Here is a 23988-nt window from a genome sequence, read left to right as displayed (position 1 = left end):
ACATTTTAAACACTGAAATGTAACTTTCTAAGTAAGTATTCACTCTATACTCAGTACTTTGTTGAAGCACCTTTGGCAGTGATTACAGCCTAGAGTCGTCTTGGATGATGCTGCAAGCTTGGCACACCTGTATTTAGAGAGCTTCTCCCATTCTTCTCTGCAGATCCTCTCAGGTTGGATGGGGAGCGTTGCTGCACAGATATTTTCATGTCTCTCCAGAGATGTTCAAGTCGGGACTCTGGCTGGGCCACTCAAGGACATTGAGACTCATGCATTGTCTTGGCTGTGTGCTTAGGGTCATAGTCCTGTTGAAAGGTGAACCTTTGCACCAGTCTGAGGTCCTGAGCGCTCTTGAACTGTTTTTTTTAATTATAAATTTGCATCGATAGTTTTTTCTTTGTCGTTATGGGGTATTGTGTATAGATTGGGGGGTGGGGTAAATAATTTAAGTCATTTTAGAATAAGGCTGTAATGTAACAACGTGGAAAATTGAAGGGGTCTGAATACTTTCCGTATGCGCTGTCCATAAAGATGGTATTCTGACTCTAGGGAAGTAGATCAAGGGCCTCATTGCCAAAATCCCTAAGTATTCCTTTTAAGGATAAAATTAAATGTCCAGAATGAAAAGATGGTGAACTTGGTTCAATTCAAATATTTTAAAATGTAAAAAATGTCTTGTCTATTTTTCAACAACTACATGTGTGTAGATTTTGTATGTTGCGATGTGTTGTTCTTCTGAAACGCTGCACTTCTACACCGACCTGCTGAACTCTCACTGCTTGTTGCTTTCAACAAATTTCTGTGTATGTACTCATAAACCACCTTTTAGACATGCCACTCATGTATGATTTGATGAGGCAACCTAACCCATGTTTTAGACAGGTTTGTGTATAACTTCAACTCCATCTTCATCAACCCTATTTCAGACATGCATGTCCTTTTTGATATTCAATATTGTAAATTCAACCTATATAGTAAGCCTGAAATATACCATGATAATTGGACCATTTTGACCCATTCACCTAAGATGTGCAGTAATATTGATACTGTTATCAGCACCAGCATGGCGCAATGTACGTACTTGATCTATGTGTAACTTTATCAAAGCAGTTTGAAGAGCCTGACACAGAATTACACACTCCCTTGTAACTTGTCACAATTGAAACCAGCTGCATGCTTTGAGAATTCAGCAGTTTTGACCCATTCGCCCAAGATGTTAAATGTGTTGTCATTATAATTGTAATGATATTAGCACAAAATGTGTTCAGGGTAGTTAATTTATTTGTAATTTGAACAACTAAAGCAGTTTTGAGAGCCTGACATAGAAGTGCACACTTAATTGTAACTTGTCTTCATTAACTGTCAGAAATCACCTCACTATTATGCCTTTTGGGAATATTGAATATACATTTTGGATTGTACCGCCTTACCTTTAGAGTATGTACCCATGACATGGGGAATCAGCCTAATCAGTGACATCAACAGATTACAATTTCAGAGTTTACACAAATATTAGCATAGTAGATATTATTGTAGAACTTTACAGTCCAATATCAATGTTCAATACACACAATACGTTGACTGGAAAGGTGATTTCTCACTCAAAGTTCTGCAAGAACAGCTATGATGCTTATATTTCTGTAAACTCTTTGAAATTGTAATCTGTTGATTAGGCTGATTCCCCATTTCATTGGTGCACACTTCATATATAAGGCTGTACATTGCAATGTGAATGTCCAATACACACAATAAACTGACTAGGGAGTGATTTCTCACAATATAAGTCCTGCAATAAGAGACAGCACACTGCAATACACACAGAAAGGGAAACAAATGGCATCACCATAGCCTCTAGGCCGTGCCGAGTTCAAGGAGATGCCCCACTAGACCGTAGCTCACTCGGTCTGACCGCAGCGACCGTGCAAAAAGTAGACCCGGAATGAAGCCTGACTGGTAGTGATTTCAACATGTTTTATATATTGCGGCCTCTGGGTCACACAGAGACACACCGTTTTCGATGGGCTTATCGGGGAGAGGTTGGGGTGGATGAGCCACAGAGTTATTCTAGCTGCGCTCGCCGGTTCATGTAGTCTGACACATCCCAGTTTCTCCCTAAGGATGACATGGGTTTACAGGTTATGCCCTAACTCTGCTTGTGTCCAGGCAATATTCAAAATTCCTTTTGCCAAGTGTTCAGGGTCATCTGTCCCTCTACAGATATCAACAGGAAAATATTGAATGGTCCCCTTCATATCCGAAAGGGGATGTATGAACTTTACCATCAAATAGGGCTGAAATCCCAAAATGGGTAGGCTTAAATCATCACAGAAAGAGAAACAAATGGCATCACCATAGTCTCTAGGCCGTGCCGAGTTCAACGAGATGCACCACTTGATGGTAGCTCGCTCGTTATGACCGCAGCGAGCTTGCAAATGAGTAGACCTAAATGAAGCCTGACCTAAATTTGAGGTGCTTTTGGGTGACCGCGGCAGAACCGTTGAGGCTAGAAACACAATTCAACCACAGAAACGTTCCTAAGGTCCTCCCGATCTGTGCAAGCTTAACCTTGACCATGTGGAATTAACCCTTAACCTCTTACATCTAGACGTTCCGCTAGCGGAACACCTGCTCCAATATCCAATGATAGGCGTGGCGCGAATTACAAATTCCTCAAAAATACAAAAACTTCAATTTTTCAAACATATGACTATTTCACAGCATTTTAAAGACAAGACTCTCCTTTATCTAACCACACTGTCCGATTTCAAAAAGGCTTTACAGCGAAAGCAAAACATTAGATTATGTCAGCAGAGTACCCAGCCAGAAATAATCAGACACCCATTTTTCAAGCTAGCATATAATGTCACAAAAACCCAGAAGACAGCTAAATGCAGCACTAACCTTTGATGATCTTCATCAGATGACACACCTAGGACATTATGTTATACAATACATGCATGTTTTGTTCAATCAAGTTCATATTTATATCAAAAAACAGCTTTTTACATTAGCATGTGACGTTCAGAACTAGCATACCCCCCGCAAACTTCCGGGGAATTTGCTAACAATTTACTAAATTACTCACGATAAACGTTCACAAAAAGCATAACAATTATTTTAAGAATTATAGATACAGAACTCCTCTATGCACTCGATATGTCCGATTTTAAAATAGCTTTTTGGTGAAAGCACATTTTGCAAAATTCTAAGTACATAGCCCAGCCATCACGGGCTAGCTATTTAGACACCCGGCAAGTTTAGCCTTCACCAAAATCAGATTTACTATAACAAAAATGTTATTACCTTTGATGTCTTCGTCAGAATGCACTCCCAGGACTGCTACTTCAATAACAAATGTTGGTTTGGTCCCAAATAATCCATTGTTACATCCGAATAGCGGCGTTTTGTTTGTGCGTTCCAGAAACTATCCGAAATGATAAATCAGGGTCGTGCGCATGGTGCAATTCGTGACCAAAAAAATCTAAATATTCCATTACCGTACTTCGAAGCATGTCAACCGCTGTTTAAAATCAATTTTTATGCAATTTATCTCGTAAAAAAGCGATAATATTCCGACCGGGAATCTCCTTTTCGGCAAACAGAGGAAAAATCACAAAGACGGGGGCAGCCAGGGCACGCGCCTAAGCCCACAGTCCCTTGATCGGCCACTTGAGAAAGGCGATAATGTGTTTCAGCCTGGGGCTGGGATGACGACATTCAGGTTTTTCCCGGGCTCTGAGCGCCCATGGAAGACGTAGGAAGTGTCACGTTAGAGCAGAGATCCTTTGTAAAAGATAGAGATGGCAAAGAAGTTCAAGAAATGGTCAGACAGGCCACTTCCTGTAAAGGAATCTCTCAGGTTTTGACCTGCCATTTGAGTTCTGTTATACACACAGACACCATTCAAACAGTTTTAGAAACGTTGGAGTGTTTTCTATCCAAAGCCAATAATTATATGCATATTCTAGTTACTGGGCAGGAGTAGTAACCAGATTAAATCGGGTACGTTTTTTATCCAGCCGTGAAAATACTGCCCCCTAGCCATAACAGGTTAATAGTAAAAACAGGGTGTTTTCTTCTAACAGTTTACATTGACATCTCCCCCATAGGAATACATTGCCTGCTGCCCTAACTTCAACCTGATGCCTATGTGGGTTATGATTGACATATCAAACTGTCTTCAATGACAATCCATCAGGCCACTATGAGGATTACCTGTGTTTATTTGAAGCTTCCTAGAGCAACCGGAAGTGTTTTAATTGACCCTAAAAGTGGTTTTGATTTCACAACCTAAAGTTAGTAAAATATACTGCATTCAACCCTCTGTAAATCAGTCAGTTCTTAACATAAAGACTTGTAACTCAGGATTCTGTAAAAGCCTGCCCCAATGAGGCAATGGGTTTACTTTCAGCTGCCTGTAACAACCGGAAGCGCCTTTAGTTGGGGTCATAGGGGCTGTTTCGAAGGGTTAAAAAGGTCATCTTCATTGTAAAGGGTTCTTGGAACGCTCGTCCGGCATGCGGGATCAACATCCAGTGAAAAATCATATCGCCATATTCATAACCGAACCATAGCAAAATGTAATATTTTTTTTCTTCTCAAATATATGACTATTTTATATCGTTTTATAGATACACCTCTCCTGAATCGAACCACGTTGTCCGATTTCAAAAAGGCTTTACAGGAAAAGCAAAACATTAGATTATGAGTATATCGTCAAAGTAGCCACATAGCCATTTTCCGACCAACCACATGCATCACAAATAACCAAAAAACAGCTAAATGCAGCACTAACCTTTGACAATCTTCATCAGATGACACTCCTAGGACATCATGTTACACAATACATGCATTCTTTTGTTCGATAAAGTTCATATTTAAATATAAAAACAGCATTTTATATTGGCGCGTGACGTTGAGAAACTATTTTCCCTCAAATGCATCCGGTGAATTAGCGCTACAATTTACTAAATTACTATTCGAAAACATTTTTAAAATGTAATATTGTCATTCAAAGAATTATAGATTAACATCTCGTGAAAGCACCCGCATTGCCAGATTTAAAAATAACTTTACTGGGAAATCACACTTTGCAATAAAAGGGGATGCTATACTCAGAAAAATAGGCTAGCGAAACAGGTCAGCGCCATCTTGGAACAATCGAATATCAAATCTACTCCTGTATACTATTGTAAATATTCCCTTACCTTTGATTATCTTCATCAGAAGGCACTTCCAGGCATCCCAGGTCCACAACAAATGTAGTTTTGTTCGAAAAAGTTAATAATTTATGTCCCAATAGCTTCTTCTTGTTAGCGCGTTCCGAAGGCTACTCAAAATGTACCGTCGTGCGCGGGACTTCTCCTCACGAAAGTGCAATTTTTTTTAATTTAAGTTCGTTCAAACATGTCAAACGTTGTATAACATAAATCTTTAGGGCCTTTTTCAACCAGAGCTTCAATAATATTCAAGGGGGACGGTTGCATTGTCTTTCTAAACGTTTCGAAAGGGGAGGGTAGCCAGGGGCGGCCGCGTCATAATGGTAATGGCCCTCCCCCTGTGACCACGTTCCACAGACTCTCATTCGGTCAGTTTGTACTGTAGAAGACTCAAACCACTTTGTAAAGACTGGGGACATCTAGTGGAAGCCATAGGAAGTGCTCAATGAATCCTAACTCACGGTGTGATTTATAGGCAAAGTGCTGAAGTTGAGTCCGCAAATCAGATTTCCACATCCTGTTAGGATCTGTCTCGGGGTTTTGACTGCCATATGAGTTCTGTTATACTCACAGACACCATTCAAACAGTTTTAGAAACTTTAGGGTGTTTTCTATCCACATCTACTAATTATATGCATATCCTAGCTTCTGAGTTTGAGTAGGAGGCCGTTTAAAATGGGCACGTATTTTTTTTCAAAAATCGCTGCAGCGCCCCCTATCCTTGGCGTGCGTCAAGAGGTTAAACACTGTTTCACATGCTTGTTCAATGAACCATAAACAATTAATGAACATGCACCTGTGGAACAGTCGTTAACTTGTTGGGGATAGGGGGCAGTATTTTCACGGCCGGATAAAAAAACGTACCACTGACACTGGAGTGCGCATGCACGAGAGGACTCCATTTTTTTCTTTCTCTCTTTGAACAAATACAACGTCGCCCGGTTGGAATATTATCGCTATTTTACGAGAGAAATTGCGTAAAAATGTATTTTAAACAGCGTTTGATATGCTTCTAAGTACGGTAATGGAAAATGTTTACATTTTTTGTCACGAAATGCGCCCGCGGGTCACCCTTCGGATACTGATCTGAACGCACGAACAAAACGGAGCTATTTCAATATAACTATGGATGCCAAAAAATGCACAGTGCGACAGCGCCCACAGCGCGACCTCGAACAAGAGGTAAAACAAAAATAAAATCCCAACTATACGTTCACCTCTCACTATCCTAGAACTCCTACTAACATATGAACTGAGGAGGCTCCTGCAAATAAAGTGTTTATTTAGCATCTAATAAACCAAATCAGAATAAGTTGCAACGTAAACATATTGCGCACTTAAGTGTCATCCTGGGTCGATCCCTGAGATAAGCAAGATAACAGCGCAAGGTTATAATGCTAAGCAATGCCGGTCTAAACATAAACCATCAGCAACCGATATATACAGCAGGACATTTACATATTGTGGGTTGGGAGATCGGAACAAGGATTTTGCTAAATTCAACGCTCCCCCCAATCGAAAATAAATACATACAGTTGAAGTCGGAAGTTTACATGCACCTTAGCCAAATACATTTAAACTCAGTTTTTCACAATTCCTGATATTTAATCCTACTACAAATTCGCTCTCTTAGGTCAGCTAGGATCACCACTTTATTATAAGAGTGTGAAATGTCAGAATAATAGTAGAGAATGATTTATTTCAGCTTTTATTTCTTTCATCACATTCCCAGTGGGTCAGAAGTTTACATACACACAACTAGTATTTGGTAGCATTGCCTTCAAAATTGTTTAACTTGGGTCAAACGTGTCGGGTAGCCTTCCACAAGCTTCCCACAATATGATGGGTGAATTCTGGCCCATTCCTCCTGACAGAGCTGGTGTAACTGAGTCAGGTTTGTAGGCCTTCTTGCTCAAACACGCTTTTTCAGTTCTGCCGACAAATGTTCTATAGGATTGAGGTCAGGTCTTTGTGATGGCCACTCCAATACCTTGACTTTGTTGTCCTTAAGCCATTTTGCCACAACTTTGGAAGTATGCTTGGGGTCATTGTCCATTTGGAAGACCCATTAGCGACCAAGCTTTAACTTCCTGACAGATGTCTTGAGATGTTGCTTCAATATAGCCACATCATTTTCCTGCCTCATGATGCCAACTATTCTGTGAAGTGCACCAGTCCCTCCTGCAGCAAAGGACCTCACAACATGATGCTGCAAACCCCATGCTTCACGGTTGGGATGGTGTTCTTCGGCTTGCAAGCGTCTCCCTTTTCCCTCCAAACATAACGGTGGTCATTATGGCCAAACAATTATATTTTTGTTTCATCAGTCTAGAGGGCTTTTTTTATGGCGGTTTCGGAGCAGTGGCTTCTTCCTTGCTGAGCGGCCTTTCAGGTTATGTCAATATAGGACTGGTTTTACTGTGGATATAGATACTTTTGTACCCGTTTCCTCCAGCATCTTCACAAGGTCCTTTGCTGTTGCTCTGGGATTAATTTGCACTTCTCGCACCAAAGTACGTTCATCTCTAGGAGACAGAACGAGTCTCCTTCCTGAGCAGTATGACGGCTGCATGGTCCCATGGTGTTTATACTTGTGTACTATTGTTTGTACAGATTAACGTGGTACCTTCAGGCGTTTGGAAATTGCTCCCAAGGATGAACCAGACTTGTTGAGGTCTACAATTTTTTTCTGAGGTCTTAGCTTATTTCTTTGGATTTTCCCATGATGTCAAGCAAAGAGCCACTGAGTTTGAAGGTAGGCCTTGAAATACATCCACAGGTACACCTCCAATTGACTCAAATGATGTCAATTAGACTATCAGAAGCTTCTAAAGCCATGACATTTTCTTGAATTTTCAAAGCTGTTTAAAGGCACAGTCAACTTAGTGTATGTAAACTTCTGACCCACTGGAATTATGATACAGTGAATTATAAGTGAAATAATCTGCCTGTAAACAATTGTTGGAAAAAATTACTTGTGTCATGCACAAAGTAAATGTCCTAACCGACTTGCCAAAACTATATAGTTTGTTAACAAGAAATATGTGGAGTGGTTCAAAAACAAGTTTTAATGAATCACACCTAAGCGTATGTAAACTTCCGACTTGTGTGTATGTATCTTTTTATTTTACCAGGTAAATTGACTGAGAACACATTCTCATTTACAGCAATGACCTGGGGAATAGTTAAGGGGAGAGGAGGGGGGATGAATGTACCAATTGGAGGCTGGGGATGATTAGGTGGCCATGATGGTATGAGGGCCAGATTGGGAATTTAGCCAGGACACCGGGGTTAACACCCTACTCTCACGATAAGTGCCATGGGATCGTCAGTGACCATTTTTTCTTAACTGCTACAATTGATTGGTGGCGTAGTCAACTATAATAGAGTTGGCTCATAGTTCAATGGTTGGGAGTTCTAATCCCACATGGGGCAGTATCTTTTTTATTTACAATATTCATCCTGTGCCCACACACTTCTAATTCTGAAATGTGAAATCATACCTGTGAGCGCGGTCACCCTGCTAGCAGTTTAAGGTTTTATACAGTTCCCAAGACCAATCTGTGAGTTAATTTGACCATTGGAAAAAGAGCTACTGCATAAATACTGCAATGCAGGTTTGATTGAATTCCCCCCACCCGCAACTTTCACCTAAATGCATTATTTACATTTTTAATTGAAGGGGTTGGGCAAAGGCTGAAATTGGCAATGAGAGTTACCCTTTAATGAGAAAGAGTCCTTTCATGACATGAATTATTCAAAGCTGACTCGCAAGGGGATGTTATGAAATCATTAAGCTGCAGATGGTATTAATAAGCTCGTTCAACATTGCAGCTGACTTTGAAGGCTTTGATGCTATCCTACATGGCCATAATCTGGTTCAGACTTCAAATATTCATTACCAAGACCAATTCAAATCAATAAAGTCTGACATTGCCAGGTCACGTGACAGGCAAGAGGTATTTCCTGGGTGGATTTGAGCAAACATTACACTGATAGCATTCTGGACATTGTATGGTATCCCATAGGAAGCAACCTTTTATGGTGCATACAGTCACCTTTAGGAACCGACACAAAAGAACCCTGCTTGAAGTACCCCAGTACTGGCTAGGGAGACCAGCTCAGAATTTCCAGTACAAAAGACAAGAGCAATTTTCATCACCTTTGCAAGTCTGATTTTCCACATCTATTGCCTTGGAGTGTCTGGGAATGGTGCAGTATATAGCGTGTTTAGTATACTCCCGAGAGGCGCACCGGTCTAAGGCAATGCATCTCGGTGCAAGAGACGTCACTACAGTGCCTAATTCGAATCCAGGCTGTATCACAACTGGCCGTGATTGGGAGTCCCATAGGGTGGTGCACAATTAGCCCAGCGTCATCCGGGTTTGGCTGGGGTAGGCCGTCATTGTAAATAAGAATTTGTTCTTAACTGACTTGCCTAATTAAATAAAGGTTTAATTAAAACTACTGCATTGTTAGCTCTACTTTTGTAAAAGGAGCCAACAGGGACTATTTTGGAAACTCCTCAGCTTCACTTGGAAGGATTTGTCCTTGATGTCGCCCTACACCTCTACATGTAAACTTGGAGACAAATCTACAATTCAAGTAGAGGATACACAGGGCTGGCAATCAGCCGTTTACAAAGATGTGCAACTAAATTAAAATACATGCTAATGAGTGTTATTTTATTTCCTAAACTGAATGAATACTGAATTGGGCCCCAACCCTGTTCAGTGGAGTAGAGGTCTTACCTTCCGCTCTGACAGGAGTTTCCTGTAGCCGCTGGCCCCCAGGGTGAGCAGGGTGATGAGCACATCCAGGAAGGGGGAGGCTGATGCTGACCTGGAGACAGAGGGCAGTCAGCATCATACTAAAAGGGCACAAACACTTTCTAACCTGAACCCTTACTAGGACTGTATAAATTTCAGTACCAATATTGATTCCTCTCAATTATTTGTTTCCTTAAATGGTTCCAATTCATAATGAATTGATAATTATTATGGCTTTGAACGCTTAAAATCTAGCCCAGTGGTCTCCAACTCCAATCCTAGAGAACTTTATTACAGGTAAAAGGAAAGGAATGCACTCAAATCTATATTCTCAAGTAAAAACAGAGAAAGGACGCTTGAAGTCAACAGTCAATCACATAACAAGGAAAAAAAGAGGACCAGCACTCACTTGAAATAGTTGCAAATTTACATTTGTTTATTTTATTCTCATCTTTTAGGCAACATATCCTACTACAACACATACTAGCCACATGCAGGTCTTTATTGTAGCCTAGCACTAACATACCTGATTTCATGACATGTTGATTATTTGAAACTGGCGTTAGTGCTGGGCTGAAATATAATCCAGCACACCAAGTAGCTTCCCCAGGATGGGCATTAGATTGAGACCCTGAGCTAAAAAAAATGAACAAACTTCCAAAATTTCAGAGGGGAAATGGAATGTGTCACCAGCATAAGACAGACAGAGACAATACAGACACACAGGAATACAACAGAGCACAGAGACACTGAGGGCTGGTGGAACAATTACACTAGATGAGCCCTATGATAACAGTAAACAAATAGCTAATCCAGATAATAGCAACTTTACGAAAAAAGGTTGCAGGCTTGGTTCAAACACATATGGCCCTTAGTGATATGAAACAGCACTAACCTGGATACATTCAGCTGATCTCCTGAATAAAAGACTCATTGAAACCAGCAATTATGGCACCACCTACTGGAACCATGAAGATTTTATCCAGGCTTTGTATAAATGCATCGATTCTTCCAACACAAGCCCTATGGAAAGGAAAAATATGATTTTGTAGGATTTATGAAAGAGGAGTTGGAGCAGTAGTACCTGCTGAATAAGGTGCATACACTTGGATGACTGCACTCCATAAGCATTGTTGACAACATGGGGGATGTCATATTTGGCAAAGATAGTGGCTAGCTTCTCCAATCTGCCAGAACAGAAGAAAGTCATTATCAAATAATGCCCTGGTAATCTTCACCCAACATACACTGTAATAATGTGGAAGTATGCTTCTGTCAGTAATGTCATGAAGTAGACTATATAATAAAACAGTATGCAGATTATACAAATAACATTAGTTTCCAGTGATACCAGTTATAATAGCACATGATAATTGGACATGGATATTTTATTTGTTACAGCTCTATTTAACCATGATTGGATGGCTTAAGGACTAGGTATACCTGTCGGGGACACGTGGGGCAAAGCAAGAAGTAGTGGAGTGGACACAAAGGATGTTCTCTGCTCCCAGCTCTTGCATCTTACTGTCCACCACCTCCAGATCCGTTCTCAGCTCATCGCCCTCCAAAATGTTCTCAACCACCACTGGTTCAAACCCTGTTCATGGTTACAACGAGCAAGAGTGGCCAATGTTGGGGTTGGACAAGAGTTGCCTTGCAGGGGAGCTACAGTGGGGTAGCGCAAAAACATGAGGTTTTTAGCTGCTAAAGTGGACGCGTAACGTTTGCCGGCATGAGCAGAGCGCAAGATACTTAAGATACTTATTAAGTGCAAGATACTTATTAAGTGTTTTCATGTGTGAGCCGTGCGCCGAATTCTTGAAAATAGTAACAGAGAGAAATGTTGCACTAAGCAGGGATGAATGAATGGGAGCGTGTCACACTTTGCAAAAGTTAGGCCCTACGAGTCAAGTATAGCATGCATGTTAGAAAGCTCTTAGAAAAGTTAAGTAATTTTCAAAACTAGCTGAACTGATAGGTGCATCTAGAGCAGGAATGGGGAGTACAAGAACCTGTAGGGCATAACATACTTTTATAATGTTACAGAGAGTGGTATTGAACATGGTCATACTAGTACTTAACCTGCAGTGATCATGGCTTTGATGCAGGACTTCTGGTCAATGCGGGGCCAGATGATGTAGCGCCACTTTGGTCTCTTGTGGCGAAGTGTTAGGAAGCACAGTGTCAGGCTCATCCCGGTTGCCATTGGAACTACAAAACAACTGGCCACACTTTGCACACCTGTAAACATACACAATAACAAACAAGCTAGGAACAAAAGTGTGCACATAGCGTAGCTCTACTACAGAACTGGAGGTATCCATCACTGTCATACATTTATCAGTAGGCTAAATGCAATCTTAGTTACACACCTGAGAGTTTTAACATGTCCAGCACAACTGAATTAGTCAGCTTGCTCAGCAGACTGGAACCTGCAGCCTTGGGTTGAATTGCAGCAATGTCACCAGATCGTCCTATTCCATGTATTAACCTGTATAAAGCAACACACACAGATCTCATGATCATGACTCCACACCACTTGGAATTTAACCTGTTAGGGCTAGGGGGCAGCATTGACACGGCTGGATAAAAAACATACCCGATTTAATCTGGTTACCACTCCTACTCAGTAACTAGAATATGCATATACTTATTACATATGGATAGAAAACACCCTAAATTTTCTAAAACTGTTTGAATGGTGTCTGTGAGTATAACAGAACTCAAATGGCAGGTCAAAACCTGAGAGATTCCTTTACAGGAAGTGGCCTGTCTGACCATTTCTGGAACTTCTTTGCCATCTCTATCATTTACTAAGGATCTCTGCTCTAACGTGACACTTCCCACGTCTTCCATAGGCTCTCATAGCCCGGGAAAAAAGAGAATGTCGTCATTCCAGCCCCAGGCTGAAACACATTATCGCCTTTCTCAAGTGGCCCATCAAGAGACACTAGCTTATGCGCGTGACCCCGACCGCCCCCGCCTTTGGGATTTTTTCCTCTGTTTGCCGAAAAGGAGATTCCCTGTCGGAATATTATCGCTTTTCTACGAGAAAAATGACGTAAAAATTGATTTTAAACAGCGGTTGACATGCTTCGACGTACGGCAATGGAATACTTTGAATTTTATTGTCAGGAATTGCGCCAAGCGCGCGACACTTCTTTACTATTTCGGATAGTGTCTGGAACGCACGAACAAAACGCCGCTATTCGGATATAACGATGGATTATTTTGGACCAAACCAACATTTGTTATTGAAGTAGACGTCCTGGGTGTGCATTCTGACGAAGACAACAAAAGGTAATGACATTTTTATAATAGTAAATATGATTATGGTGAGTGCTAAACTTGCCGGGTGTCTAAATAGCGAGCCCGTGATGCCTGGGCTATGTACTTAGAATATTGCAAAATGTGCTTTCACCAAAAAGCTATTTTAAAATCGGACATATCGAGTGCATAGAGGAGGTCTGTATCTATAATTCTTAAAATAATTGTTATGCTTTTTGTGAACGTTTATCGTGAGTAATTTAGTAAAATGTTAGCGAATTCCCCGTAAGTTTGCGGGGGGTATGCTAGTTCTGAACGTCACATGCTAATGTAAAAAGCTGGTTTTTGATATAAATATGAACTTGATTGAACAAAACATGCATGTATTGTATAACATAATGTCCTAGGGTTGTCATCTGATGAAGATCATCAAAGGTGAGTGCTGCATTTAGCTGTCTTCTGGGTTTTGGTGACATTATATGCTGGCTTGAAAAATGGGTGTCTGATTATTTCTGGCTTGGTACTCTGCTGACATAATCTAATGTTTTGCTTTCGTTGTAAAGCCTTTTTGAAATCGGACAGTGTGGTTAGATTAACGAGAGTCTTATCTTTAAATGGCTGTAAAATAGTCATATGTTTGAGAAATTGAAGTAATAGGATTTTGAAGATTTTGAAAATCGCGCCACAGGCTGGCAGTGGCTGTTACGTAGGTGGGACGAATTCGTCCCGCCGGTCCCATAGAGGTTAACAAAGCAATAGAAAATTCCTTTACTTTGAAAAGCAACAGTGAATAAGAACCAATAATGTCTTCGGGCCACCAAACTAGAGGCCACTCTGCCCTCCCTCTCACCAACACCACAGTTTCCCAATAAGTTGTTGCTGTCCATCACAGCCAGTTAATTCAGGAAGAGTTCTGTTGTGCTCTCGTTGCATCCCTCCTCAGGACATTTGCCCTTTAATTAAGGTAGAGTAAGGATAGGCACTACAATAGCCAGTAGGTTCAGTCACAACTTCTGAATTATGTAGACTAAATAGAACTGTAAAAAAATGTATTTGTAGTATCAATCGAAGTTATGGTTGATGTGCGCTCCATCTCCAATCACATCCTATATCATGTGGTGTAATAATTAGTCCAAAACCGTTGCAAACAGTTGCGTTTTGCAACGAAAACGAGACACATTCAGGTAGGTTCCTCCCAGTTTCATTTGCTGCTGTTTGGTTCTGTTTGGTTCCTAGTGAATACACCCCAGATGTAGATACCTGGCAAATGTGCAACTGATCTGTAAATCTTATCGAAATAAATAGAATTCGAAGGAATGTTATTCGGATATTAAAGTTACCTGGTCCAAAAGCTTTCTAATCAGCTGCTCATGGCTGCGATGTGCCTGTGACCCCTGGCGAATGTTGGATGCCGACACAATCTTCTCACTTATGGAAAAGTTTTCACTATTCATCTCAACATTTGCTGTTAACCTGTTGGGGCTAGGGGGCAGTATTTGCACGGCCGGATAAAAAACATACCCGATTTAAACTGGTTACTACTCTTGCCCAGAAACGAGTATATGCATATAATTAGTAGATTTTGATAGAAAACACCCTAAAGTTTCTAAAACTGTTTGAATGGTGTCTGTGAGTATAACAGAACTCATATGGCAGGCCAAAACCTGAGAAGATTCCAGACAGGAAGTGCCCTGTCTGAGAATTTGTTGTCCTTCTGTTGCATCTCTATCGAAAATACAGCATCTCTGCTGTAACGTGACATTTTCTAAGGCTTCAATTGGCTCTCAGAAGGTGCCAGAAAGTGTAATGGGGTGTCTGCTGTCTCTGGGCGAAGAACAGCAGGAGAATTTGTGAGTGGTCAGCCTGGGGAGAGTGACACTGGAGATGCGCGTTCATGAGAATTCTCAATTTTTTTTCTTTCAGCCTTTGAATGAATACAACGTCGCCCGGTTGGAATATTATCGCTATTTCACGAGAAAAATAGCATAAAAAATGATTTTAAACAGCGTTTGACATGCTTCGAAGTACGGTAATGGGATATTTTGAATTTTTTTGTCACGAAATGCGCTCGCGCGTCACCCTTCGGATAGTGACCTGAACGCACGAACAAAACAGAGCTATTTGAACATAACTATGGATTATTTCGAACCAAAACAACATTTGTTGTTGAAGTAGAAGTCCTGGGAGTGCATTCTGACAAAGAACAGCAAAGGTAATCCAATTTTTCTAATAGTAATTCTGGGTTTAGTGAGCCCCAAACTTGGTGGGTGTCAAATTAGCTAGCCGTGATGGCCGGGCTATCTACTCAGAATATTGCAAAATGTGCTTTCGCCGAAAAGCTATTTTAAAATCTGACACTGCGATTGCATAAAGGAGTTTTGTATCTATAATTCTTAAAATAATTGTTATGTATTTTGTGAACGTTCACCGTGAGTCTTTTAGTAAATTCACCGGAAGTTTGCGGTGGGTATGCTAGTTCTGAACATCACATGCTAATGTAAAAAGCTGTTTTTTTATATAAATATGAACTTGATTGAAAAAAACATGCATGTATTGTTTAACCTGTTAGGGCTAGGGGGCAGTATTTGCACGGCTGGATAAAAAATTTACCCGATTTAATCTGGTTACTAATCCTACCCAGTAACTAGAATATGCATATACTTATTATATATGGATAGAAAACACCCTAAAGTTTCTAAAACTGTTTGAATGGTGTCTGTGAGTATAACAGAACTCATTTGGCAGGCAAAACCCTGAGACATTTTCTGACAGGAAGTGGATACCTGATGTGTTGTATTACCTTTAAACCTATGCCATTGAAAAACACAGGGGCTGAGGAATATTTTGGCACTTCCTATTGCTTCCACTAGATGTCACCAGCCTTTACAAAGTGTTTTGAGTCTTTTACTGTGAGATCTGACCGAACAAGAGCCATGGAACGGTGATGGCCGATTAGACTCTGGCGCGCGAGTTCATGTTGGGTACCCTCGTTCCAATACGTTATAAAAGAGAATGCATTCGTCCACCTTGAATATTATTCATGTTCTGGTTAAAAAAGGCCCTAATGATTTATGCTATACAACGTTTGACATGTTTGAACGAACGTAAATATATTTTTTCCCCTCGTTCATGAAGTGAAGTCCGGCTGGCTTAGATCATGTGCTAACAAGACGGAGATTTTTGGACATAAATGATGAGCTTTTTTGAACAAAACTACATTCGTTATGGACCTGTGATACCTGGAAGTGACATCTGATGAAGAGAATCAAAGGTAATGGATTATTTACATAGTATTTTCGATTTTAGATCTCCCCAACATGGCGGCTAGTCTGTATCGCAACGCGTATTTTTCTGGGCGCAGTGCTCAGATTATTGCAAAGTGTGATTTCCCAGTAAGGTTATTTTTAAATCTGGCAAGTTGATTGCGTTCAAGAGATGTAAATCTATAATTCTTTAAATGACAATATAATATTTTACCAATGTTTTCTAATTTTAATTATTTAATTTGTGGTGCTGACTTGACTGCCGGTTATTGGAGGGAAACGATTTCCTCAACATCAATGCCATAGTAAAACGCTGTTTTTGGATATAAATATGAACTTGATAGAACTCAAAATGCATGCATTGTCTAACATAATGTCCTAGGAGTGTCATCTGATGGAGATTGTAAAAGGTTAGTGCATCATTTTAGCTGGTTTTATGGTTTTGGTGACCCTGTCTTTGAATTGACAAAACATTACACACAGCTATTGTCAATGTACTCTCCTAACATAATCTAACTTTATGCTTTCGCCGTAAAACCTTTTTGAAATCGGACAACGTGGTTAGATTAAGGAGATGTTTATCTTTCAAAGGGTGTAAGATAGTTGTATGTTTGAAAAATTTGAATTTTGACATTTATTTGGTTTCAAATTTGCCGCTCTTGAAATGCACCTGCTGTTGATGGAGTGCACCACGGGTGGGACGCTTGCGTCCCACCTAGCCCATAGAGGATAACATAATGTCCTAGGAGTGTCATCTGATGAAGATCATCAAAGGTTAGTGCTGCATTTTGCTGTGGTTTTGGTTTTTGTGACATATATGCTTGCTTTGAAAATGGGTGTGTGATTATTTTTGGCAGGGTACTATCCTGACATAATCTAATGTTTTGCTTTCGCTGTAAAGCCTTTTTGAAATCGGACAATGTGGTTAGATTAACGAGAGTCTTGTCTTTAAAATGGTGTAAAATAGTCATATGTTTGAGAAATTGAAGTTATAGCATTTTTGAGGTATTTGTATTTCGCACCACGCGATTCCACTGGCTGTTGACTAGGGTGGGACGCAAGCGTCCCACCTAGCCCAGGGAAGTTAAACACATAAGAGTAGATTAGCATATGCAATTATAGCCATACTTGTCAGTAGAAACGTGTACTTTAGCAAATGTGTTCATCACGAAACTAAAGTACAACCTTCTTCTAATGAGTGGTGTATTCAGGGCTAATGCCGAATCAAAGTATCGCTTAGCTCCGTTTATGCTAATATTGATTTGGCTACTGGTTATTGTAGTGTTTATCTTTTTTTAATCTGCCTTACCTTTGCAGCTATTTTCACTGTCAAGAACCAGATTTCCTTCTCTCACGTTTTGAATTCTACTTCCGAGTTTTCTTCTGTGTTTATCATCGGATGGCGAGCCCAGAAACACAAAACATTGCCTCCGATTGGATGGAGAATGACTGCCCCCTCTTATTGAAGCTCTGAAGTTCAAAGTCGAAGGGTGTACTGCGGGCTGTTGTACAGTGTAGTCGGAAAGTATTCAAACCCCTTCCTTTGTCCACATTTTGTTACGTTATAGCCTTATTCTGAAATAGATTAAATACAAAAAAGTCCTCATCAATCTAAACACAATACCCCATAATGAACGTTTTTTTGTGCAAAATTATAACAAATAGAATACAGTTACCTTATTTACATAAGCATTCAGAACCTTTGCTATGAGACTCGAAATTGAGCTCAAGTGCATCCTGTTTCCATTGATCATCCTTGAGATGTTTCTACAACTTGATTGGAGTCCATCTGTGGTCATTTCAATTGATTGGACAGGATTTGGAAAGGCACACACCTGTCTATATAAGGTTCCACAGTTGACAGTGCATGTCAGAGCAAAAACCAAGCCATGAGGTTGAATACATTGTCAGTAGAGCTCCGAGACAGGATTGTGTTGAGGCACAGTCCTGGGGAAGGGTACCAAAAAAATTCTGCAACATTGAAGATCCCCAAGAACACAGTGGCCTCTTCCTAGAACTGGCTGCCCAACCAAACTGAGCAATCAGGGGAGATGAGCCTTGGTCAGGGAGGTGACCAAGAACCCCATGGTCCCTCTGACAGAGCTCCAGATTTCCTCTGTGGAGACGGGAGAACCTTCCAGAAGGACAACCATGTCTGCAGCACTCTACCAATCAGACCTTCATGGTGGAGTGGCCAGACTGAAGCCACTCCTCAGTAAAAGGCAAATGACAGCCCGCTTGGATTTTGCCAAAAGACACCTAAAGGACTCTGGTCTGATGAAACCAAGATTGAACTCTTTGGCCTGAATGCCAAGCATCACGTCTGGAAGAAACCTGTCATCATCCTTATGATGAAGCATGGTGGTGGCAGAATCATGCTGTGGGGATGTTTTTCAGCAGCAGGGACTGGGAGACTAGTCAGGATTGAGGGAAAGATGAACGGAACAAAGTACAGAGAGATCCTTGATGAAAACCTGCTCAGGACGACGACCCTAAGCACACAGCCAAAACAACGCAGGAGTGGCTTCAGGACAAGTCTCTGAATGTCCTTAAGTGCACCCAGCCAGTGCCCGGACTTGAACCTGATCAAACATCTCTGGAGATACCTGAAAATAGCTGTACAGCGACGCTCTCCATCCAACCTCACAGCGCATGAGAGGATCTGTAGGGAAGAATGGGTGGAACTCCCCGAATACAGCTGTGCCAAGCTTGTAGCGTCATACCCAAGAAGACTTGAGGCTGTAATCACTGTCAAATGTGCTTAAACAAAGTACTGAGTAAAGAGTCTGAATACTTATGTAAATGTGATATGTTTTTTTTCTTCTAAATGTGCTAAAATAAAAAATTTACTGTTTTTGCTTTGTCATTATGGGGTATTGTGTGTAGATTGATGAGGAGGAAAAAACAATTTAATACATTTCAGAATAAGGCTGGAACGTAACAAAATGTAGAAAGGTCAAGAGGTCGGATGCAAAAAGTTGCAGGTCCATTATCATTTTCTGAAAGATCAACTTGGAAAATACAGTTTAAAAAAGGTAATTAGAAATGCCAGATGGGCAATTTTTTTCCAAATTGATCATTTACTAATCAGAATAATTTAAGAGTGCTCTTCTCAAACATTGATGGCCTGATAAATCCTACCCCCGCAAACATACAGTATGTGAACTTTCCTCCACATCTAAATGTGATGAGTTTGCGGAAAATTTCAGAGATGCCCAGCCTAAAATTGGTTATCAGTCAAGCAAGACCAGATGAGAAGGGTAGTAATGCACGCTCAAATGTAGATTTTTTTTTGTTTTATTTGTTGTTTGTTTCACAATAAAAAATATTTTGCATCTTCAAAGTGGTAGGCATGTTGTGTAAATCAAATGATACAACCCCCCCAAAAAAATCTATTTTAATTCCAGGTTGTAAGAAAACTAAATAGGGAAAATGCCATGGAGGATGAATACTTTCGCAAGGCACTGTATGTATACAAAGTATGAGGACAGCCTTCACATTAGTGGATTTGGATATTTCAGCCACACCCGTTGCTGTCAGGTGTATAAAATCGAGCACACAGTCACGCAATCTCGACAGACAAACATTCGCAATAGAATGGCCTTACTGAAGAGCTCAGTGACTTTCAATGGGGCTTTCAACGTGGCACTGTCATAGGATGCCACCTTTCCAACAAGTCAGTTCATAAAATTTCTGCCCTGCTAGAGGTGCCCCGGTCAACTATAAGTGCTGTAATTGTGAAGTGGAAACGTCTAGGAGCAACAACGGCTAAGCCGTGAAGTGGTAGGCGACACAAGTGTCTCATTCCAAGATGGCATAGCAGTCAGACGTCCTTTGTCCTCCTCTCGTCGTATCCGTGTATATATATATATATTTACATATTTTCTTTGCATATCTTTTGATATATTTTTTTCTAAAAACTCAACCTCAAAACATTCTCCTGCAACCCGCCTCACCAATTTAAAAAAATAAGTATTATTTACCTCAAATCTGAAATCCACAACAGAAGCTAGCCAGAAGTTAGCCAGAGGTTGGCCAGTTCACTGGCTAATGTTGGAGTTCAGCTAGCCACGGTTGGCGGTCATCAGCTATCCCTTAGCTCGAAAAGCTATCGCCAGTTTTGTACAGCGCGACTCAGACCAGAGCATACCAGATCTATTTTCTCTCCATATCCCCGGATTTCTACCGAAGGCTCTGGACATTTACACCTGGATCTTGCAGCTAGCTAGCTGCTACCTGAGTGACTATTGGCTAACGTCGGTCCCGGAGCTAACATCAATTATTCCGGAGCTAGCCAGCTTAAGAGTTCCATCAGCCACTCCTGGGCTACAATCACCTATCCGGACCCGTTTTACTGCCGATGCGGACCCCCATCAGGCCTTCACGACTGGACTACCGACGTTATCTGCCCGAGGGAGTCATCCAACTGGCCCCTCCATCGCGACGTAACCTGAACGCCCATCTGCGGCCCGCTAATCGTTAGCTGTCTTATCGGCTGCTATCTGAATAGGTCTATCGAACAATTTTCTTGGGCCACTATAACTATTTTGCCAATTGGACTGGTCCCCCCTACCACACGGAACCACACTAATCTACAGACGGAAACGCACGAGGTGGCTAAAAACAGACCTTTTCTGCCAGCTTGCTACCTATGGCCCGGGTAGCTGTCTGAATCTCACTGGACCCTTATGATCACTCGGCTAAGCATGCCTCTCCTTAATGTCAATATGCCTTGTCCATTGCTGTTCTGGTTAGTGTTTATTGGCTTATTTCACTGTAGAGCCTCTAGCCCTGCTAATTATGCCTTATCGAACCTTTCAGTTCCACCACCCACACATGCTATGACATCTTCTGGTTTCAATGATGTTTCTAGAGACAATATCTCTCTCATCATCACTCAATGCCTAGGTTTACCTCCACTGTATTCACATCCTACCATACCTTTGTCTGTACATTATACCTTGAAGCTATTTTATCGCCCCCAGAAACCTGCTTCTTTACCTCTCTATTCCGGACATCATAGACGACCAATTCTCATAGCTTTTAGCCGTACCCTTATCCTACACCTCCTCTGTTCCTCTGGTGATGTAGAGGTGAAGACAGGCCCTGCAGTGCCTAGCTCCACTCCTATTCCCCAGGCGCTCCCTTTTGATGACTTCTGTAACCGTAATAGCCTTGGTTTCATGCATGTTAACATTAGAAGCCTCCTCCATAAGTTTGATTTATTCACTGCTTTAGCACACTCTGCCAACCCGGATGTCCTAGCCGTGTCTGAATCCTGGCTTAGGAAGTCCACCAAAAACTCTGAAATCTTCATCCCTAACTACAACATTTTCAGACAGGATAGAACGGCCAAAGGGGGCGCTGTTGCAATCTACTGCAGAGATAGCCTGCAGAGTTCTGTCCTACTATCCAGGTCTGTACCCAAACAATTTGAACTTCTACTTTTAAAAATCCATCTCTCTAAAAACAAGTCTCTCACCGTTGCCGCCTGCTATAGACCACCCTCTGCCCCCAGCTGTGCTCTGGACACCATATGTGAACTGATTGCCCCCAATGTAAAAGCGATAATATTCCGACCGGGAATCTGTGTTTTAGTACAAAGAGAGAGAAAATAAAAACATGGGGTCGCCTCGTTGATAAGAGAATTATCTAATAAAGGTAAATGAATCAATAAACCATGATGAATTATTAGTCATACAGCAGGTTTAATGAATAATCAATGTAATGATCAATGTAGGGATCGATTAGTCTGATTAGTTCCGGAAAGTCCAGGAACCACTGGAGAGGGAAAGAAATGTGTGTATGCCATTAGGAGGGACAGCAGGAGACAGATGGTCAAGGGAGTAAAAGCTTCAAAGAGTCCTAACCTTGAGGGAAAAGAACAGGCTGAGCTCTGGATAGTGATAAACAATGTGAGAAGTTTATGGGGGATGCAGGTCACCAACGGATTGTGTGTAAATGCATGTGCGTAAGTAAGCAAGAACTATATAATGACTGTTTTGTTATCCTGACCTCAGAACGTTCTCTGAATAAAGCTACAGATACCTTTTGCAGAAAGCTGAGTCCTTGCCTAATTATTTGAACCCATTGTCTTACAAACTTTGGGCATTAGTCAAGGCGAATTGATTATTGATTATTATCATCAAGATATAAAATTCCTTTAACAATTGGTCCTATTCGAGCCGGATTTCAAACTGCCGCTGTCGTTCCAAGGAGACACCGAAACCGTGCACGGGCGGATGAAATATCCGTAAATCAAAGACCTGGCCCTTTTCTGTAGGTTCTTTACAGGCCGGTGGCAAACTGGTACGCGACAGAGGTGGTGACGAGATTCAACGAACATTGAAAACCTCAGCTACAAATTATAAGGTTAGTAGACTTTATTCATAGTTTTGGGGAATAGCACCTGTATGATTACATTAAATAAGGAATGAGTGGTACACCTGTGTGTCTGCGTTGCATGATGAGTGATACACCTGTAGGTCTGCATTACATGATGAAATGAGGAATACACCTGTATGTCTGCATTGCATGATGGAATAAGGGACACAATTGGGTGTTGGCTTTTGATGAGAAAACGATTGTGGTGAATGAAATGCAAAAGCGATTGATAAGAGTGAAAGCTGCATTGCATAGTGAAATGAGTGATACACCTGTGTGTCTGCATTGTATGAAATACACCTGTATGTCAGCATTGTATGTTGAAATGGGAAATACACCTGTATGGCTGCATTGCATGATGGAATAAGGGACACAATTGGGTGTTGGCATTTGATGAGAAAACGATTGTTGTGAATGAAAAGCAAAAACGATTGTTGTGAGTGAAAGATAAAAACGATTGTTGAGAGTGTAAGGCAAAAGCGATTGTTGTGAGTGAAAGGTACTCTACGCTGAGATTGATGAATGTTATAGCTGGTGACCGGGGCTCAGAAGTTCATGTGGAGAAAAATCAGTTTTAAAGGGAATCAAGTATTCTGCGCGAATAGAAGACAGGAATCAGTTGTAAATTCAAAAAATCTCATTGATGTAGAGATTTTTAATGTACTCTGGGTGTTAGACGCTGAAATCGATGAATGTTATAGCTGGTGACCTGGCTTCAGAAGTTCGCGTGGAGAAAAATCGGTTTTAAAGGGAATCAAGTATTCTGCGCGAATGGAAGTTAGTAATTAGTTGTAAATTCAGAAAGATACGAATTCGAAAGAGAGACAGGGTCCGAAATCGACCCTGGGCAACTGTGGCCACTGCATAAAACTAAACTAAGTCTTATGGTGAGAACCTGATAACGTAAAAGGGTTAAGAGTCCATAGGGGGATAGTCGGTACCTAAATACGGCTTTGGGTCTGATATCTATGGGTGAAGTGAGACCTAATATTGTGGAGTGAGAAACAGATATTGGTGTCAAGTTACATGAAGCAACTGATAAATAGGCTATTAACTAGGGCTTTACGACCCCTGGAAAAGAGTTTA

At 41.0% G+C, this 23988-nt stretch overlaps 1 pseudogene; it reads right to left on the bottom strand.

Moving 5' to 3' along the window:
• Positions 1-6556: 6556 nt before the first annotated feature.
• On the bottom strand, positions 6557-14709 carry LOC106577469 (O-phosphoseryl-tRNA(Sec) selenium transferase-like; annotated as a pseudogene).
• Between the last annotated feature and the right edge of the window lie 9279 nt (positions 14710-23988).

This window comes from Salmo salar, chromosome 18 (genome assembly GCF_965601325.2).
Source record: "Salmo salar chromosome 18, fSalSal1, whole genome shotgun sequence".
Lineage (NCBI taxonomy): Eukaryota > Metazoa > Chordata > Actinopteri > Salmoniformes > Salmonidae > Salmo > Salmo salar.
This window is presented reverse-complemented; position numbering and strand designations above follow the sequence as displayed.